Genomic DNA, 5,855 nt, shown 5'->3' with positions numbered 1-5,855 from the left:
AAACTCTGCTCTTATCTGAGAAATTATTTCCAATTTCATTTTTTCCAGATCCTCTTTTGTTGCCAGTTCAGGGAGTCCAGTTGTTTGAGTATCAGAGTGTTCCATCTCCTTTCCCTTTGGGGTTGCTATACGTGAACTGGAAGTCTGGTTTTGAGACTTGTTTATTTGTCTTCTCATTGTGATGGCAGGGGTGGTGTGTCTGTGTGTGTGTGTGTGTGTGTGTGTGTGTGTGTGTGTGTGTGTGCTATTGGCGCCCATACAGCTCATCTCCTCTGGGCTGGGAGTGGTGGAACAGTGGCCCAGAAGCCCCTACCTCTGATCTGGGAGGGATGGTTCAACATACACAAATCAATCAATGTAATACACTATATCAATACAGCCAAGGACAAAAACAATATGATCATCTCAATAGATGCAGAAAAAGCATTTGACAAAATCCAACATGCATTTATGATAAAAACCCTACAAAACATTGGAATATATTGTCTCTACCTCAATCTGATAAAAGCCATCTATGAAAAACCAACAGCCAATAACATACTAAATGATCAAAAACTGAAATATTTCACAATAAAATCAGGAACAAGACAAGGATGTCCACTATCACTACTTCTGTTCAATATAGTCTTGGAAACATTAGCCAGAGCAATTAGAGAAGAGAAAGAAATAAGAGGAATAAAGATAGGAAATGAAGAAGTCAAATTGTCATTACTTGCAGATGACATATTTTATACAGAAGACCCCAAGAACTCCACCAAAAGTCTTCTAGACTTAATAACCAAATTCAGTAAAGTAGCTGGATACAAGGTCAACACATGAGAATCAATAGCTTTCCTATGCACGAACAACAGACACTGAGAGAGAAATAGGGCAAATAATTCCTTGTATAATAGAATCCAAAAGACTGAAATACCTAGGAATCAACCTAACAAAAGAAATCAAAGACTTCTGCTCTAAAAACCAGAGGACTCTGAAAACAGAGACTGAAGATGATATGAGAAAATGGAAAGACATTCCCTGCTCCTGGGTAGGAAGGATCAATATAGTGAAAGTGGGCATACTTCCAAAACTGCTATATAGATTCAATGCAATCCCAATTGAAATCCCAGCAGCATACTTCATGGACCTTGAGAAAACAATCCAAAAATTCATTTGGAACAAGAAGGGATGCAGAATAGCAAAAGGAATTCTAGGTAACAGAGACATGGCAGGGGTATCACAATCCCCAACCTGAAACTATACTACAAAGCTACTGTGACAAAAACAGCATGGTACTGGCAAAGAAACAGACCTGAGGACCACTGGAACAGATTAGAAGATGCAGATTCAACTCCAGACACACTCAGGCACCTCATCTTTAACAAAGGGCCACACAACCTCACTGGAGGAAAGATAGCCTCTTTAATAGATGTTGCTGGAAAAATAGGGTTTCAACTTGCCAAAGATTAAAATTAGACCTATATCTCTCACTGTGCAGTAACTAAAATAGAAAAGGATGAAAGATATAAATATTAAAACAGAAATGCTGAACCGGCTGGAACAGAGGTGAGGTAGAACTCTTGAAGACATTGGTGTAGGAAAAGATTTTATGAACAAAACCTCAGTTGCCTGTGAACTATCACAAACAATCAAAAAGTGGGATCTCTTCTTCCTAAAAAGCTTTTGCACACCAAGAGAAGCCACCAACAGTGTGAAGAGACAACCCACAATGTGGGAAAAAATGTTCACCTGCTGTTCCTCAGGCAAAGGTCTACTATCTCAAATCTTTAAAGAAATTAGAAAAATCAGACCTCCTTAATTTAAAGACCCAATCCAAAAATGGGCACCTGAAATGAACAGACATTTCTCAGACAAAGAAGTAGAAAGAGCAAATAAACATATGAAAAAATGCTCAACATCACTGGTCATTTGAGAGATGCAAATGAAAACAAGGCTGAGATTCCACCTCATTCAGAAAGAATGACTGCTATCATGAAACCAACCAATAACAAATTCTGGTGGGGCTGTGGGGAAAGAGGAACACTGCTCCATTGCTGGTGGGAGTGTAGACTGGTGCAACCACTGTGGAAATCAGTATGGAGATACCTCAAACAAGTAGGACTGGAAGTCCCATTTGACTCAACTATTTCCCTGCTGGGTATCTTCCCCAAAGAATTAAAAGAATCATACCATAGTGATATATGCGTATCCATGTTCCTAGCAGCACAATTTTGTAATAGCTAAATCTTGGAAGCAGCCCAAATGCCCATCAACTGGAGACTGAATAAAGCCAATGTGTTTTTTTTTTATGAAATGAAGTACTACTCAGCCATAAAAAATGAGAAATTAGAGACATTTATAGCTAAATGGATGCACATTGAGACAATACTCTTAAGTGAGATAAGTAGGACACATTTGTGTAAATACCGAATAGTTTCTCTGGTGAGAGAAACTGATAGTGTAAATAAGGACTAAAAGGTAAAATAGATAATGTGAAATAGGAAGAAAAGGGTCAAAAGGAAGGGAAAGTGGGAGGGGTAGGAGAAAGGAAAGAAGGGAATGGAATTAATATGAGTAAATGGAAAAACAGGAATAAAATCTTTGTAAATAGGGAGGGATTGAGGGTTTGAAGGGAGGGCAAAGGACTCGGGAAAAAAAGAACCAAGATAGTTTATGTAAAGGGGCAAATTCCCAATGATGAATGCCATTATATTATATACCTAAAGCATACCAATAAAATTAATTTTAAAAATAAAAATTAAAAAATGAATAAGAAACTCACTCAGCGAGTATAGAAACCACACCTTTCACAACAGCATCAAGAAAAATGAAATACCTAGGAATCGATCTAATAAAGGAAGTGAAACACTGAAAACTACATTATTCTGAAAAAGATATCAAATAGGATAACAGAAAATGGAAAGATATTCATTGTTCTTGGCTAAGAAGAACCAATATAGTGAAAATTGCCATACTTCCAAAACTGTTATTCAAATTTAATGTAATCCCAATCAAAATACCAATAGCATATCTCATAGAACTAGAGAAAACAATCTTAAATTTCATTTGGAACCTAAGGAGACCTAGAATAGCAAAAGCAATTTTGGACAACAAAGGCGGGGTAGAGAGGATCACAATCCCAACTTGAAATTATATTACAGAGCTACTGTGATAAAACAGTACAGTACTGGCAAATAAAACAGACTTGAGGTTCAATGGAATAGAACAGAAGATTCAGAACCAACTCCAAATGCACTCAACAACCTTATCTTTGACAAAGGGGCTGAATACTTTCACTTGAAGAATGATAGTCTACTTCATAAATGTAGCTGGGAAAACTGGCTTTCCACCTGCAAAAATTAAACCTAGACCCATATCTCTCACCATGCTTTAAAAATCTAAATATTAAAACAAAAACTCTTAATCTGTTGGAAGATAAAATAGTAAAACTCTTAAAGACATAGTTGTGGGCAAAAACTTTATGAACAAAACTCTAATTGCACAGAAAATATTACAAAGAATCAACAACTGAGACTTTTCAACTTATTAAAAACTTTAGCACAGCCAAAAACAAACAAACAAACAAACAAACAAACAAAAAACAACAACAAGGAAAATCACCAAGAAAGTGAAAGACAATCCACAGAATGGGAAAAAATTTTTACCAGCTATTCCTCAGACAAAAGACTAACATCTAGGGCCGGGGATTTAGCTCAGTAGTTCCATTGCCTGCCTCATAAGCACAAGGTCCCGAGTTTGATCCCTAGTAACAACAACAACAAAAAAGACTAATGTTTAGAATATATAAAGAACTAAAAAAAATTATACCTCCCTCAAATTTAAAGAACCAGTCCAAAATTGGGCATCTGAAATGAATAGATGCTTCTCAGATGTAGAAATACAAATAACAAATAAATATATGAAAAAATGTTCAACATCACTGGTTATTCAAGAAATGGAAATTAAAACAACACTGATATTCAATTTCGCTCCAGAAAGAATGGCCATCATGAAGAAATCAACTAATAACAAATGCTGATGAGGCTGAACCCTTCTCCACTGTTGGTGGGAGTGTAAATTGGTACATCAATATGGAAATCAGTGTGGAGGTTCCTCAAAAAACTTAAACAAGAGGTTCTATTTGACCCAGCTATTCCCCTTCTTGCTATCTTCTTGAAAGAGTTAAAGCATCATACCACAGTGATATATGGTCACTCATGTTATTAGCAGCATAATTTTTAATAGCTAAATCATGAAAACAGCCCAGATGCCCATCAGTGGATGACTGGGTAAAGAAAATGTGGCTTTTATATACAAACTAATACTATTCTGCCATAAAGAATAAACTTGAGACACTTTTAAGTAAATGCATACACCTTGAGAGCATACTTTTAAGTGAAATAAATTGCACAGACATGTGTAATTATTGCATTGTTTCTCTTATGTGAGAAACCAAAAATGTAAATAATGACCAAAACAGATGATAGATATTGGGAAATAGGAAGAACATGTTCAAATGGGAAGAGGAACAAAGGAGGGGTTAGGTGAAAGGCAGGAAAGGAAAAGGGGAACAAAGAGAATAGAACAAAAATAAATGGAAACAAAGGGGAAGAAAGGTTGAAAGGAGAAGAGGGGAACGGGGAAAAAAAGAATCAATATATATTATACACAAGTAGAAATTCTCTATGATAAATGTAATAATTATGTATATCCAAAGAATACCAATAATATTATTTTTTTTAAATGTCCTCCAATGCTGGCCAGGCTGTGGGGAAAAAGAAACCCTTTTCCACTGTTGGTGGGAATGCAAATTGGTACAACCACTGTGGAAATCAGTGTGAAGATTTCTCAAGGAGAGGTCCCACTGACCCAGCTATTCCTCTTCTGGCTATCTTCCTAAAAGAATTAAAATCATTGTACCACAATGATATATACATGCCCATGTTTATAGCAGCACAGTTTGTAATAGCTGAATCTTGGAAACAGCCCAAATACCCATCAACTGATGAATGGATAAAGAAGATGTGACTTTTTTATACAATGGAGTACTACTCAGCCATAAAGAAGGATAAACTTGAGAAATTAGGGGAATATTTCCAAATTAAGTGTCCCAGCTAGAGTTATAACCATACTTGGAGCCCTGAGAGTTGGCAGTGCCCCTGGTGTGGGGCATGCACCTGTCATCCCAGCACTGGACATCCTAGCCTGTCTGAGCCCTGCCTGGACAAGGCAGTAAGACCCTGCCTCAAAATTTAAAAGTTAATTTAAAAAGCTGAGAATGTAGCTCAATTCAAAGAATCAGGGTTTAATCCTCATTACCACAGAAAAACGTCAGTTTTCGTCCTCTTCCTTATCTGGGGTGGAGGGAGCTGTGGAATTTTGGAGTGCGCTTTCTTTTCTTTTCTTTTTGGTTTTTTTGAACCAAACATATGTAGTTCAGGCTGTCCTTGAGCTCACTATGTAACCTGGGCTGGCCTCAAACTTGTAATAATCCTCCTGCCTCAGTTTCCTGAGTGCTGGGATTGCAGGCACCCCAGGCTCTGGAGCGTGCTTTCTGTCCTGCCCCTCTCTCCTACAGTGTGTGTGGCTCAGGCAGGTAAGTTTCTAGCCTTAGTTTCTCTACTTTGGAAATGGGTCCCTAAATACCATGCCCTTCACACTTTAGATTCACAAATGACATTTCCAGCTGGGTGTGACGGCACTCTTCTCTTGTCCTGTTGTCAGCACTCTGGAAGGCTGAGGCAGGAGAGTCCCAAGTTTGAACTCAGCTTGGGCAACTTGGCAAGGAGACCCTGCTAAGAAAACAAGGGCTGGGTAGGGGAGAAGGATAAACTTGGAGCATTTTATAGCTAAATAGGTGCACCCCAAAGCTATAC

This window comes from Heterocephalus glaber, unplaced genomic scaffold (genome assembly GCF_053883595.1).
Source record: "Heterocephalus glaber isolate CG9 unplaced genomic scaffold, H.glaber_assembly_v1.0 deba00001463, whole genome shotgun sequence".
Lineage (NCBI taxonomy): Eukaryota > Metazoa > Chordata > Mammalia > Rodentia > Bathyergidae > Heterocephalus > Heterocephalus glaber.
Note: the sequence above shows the minus strand (reverse complement) of the source record.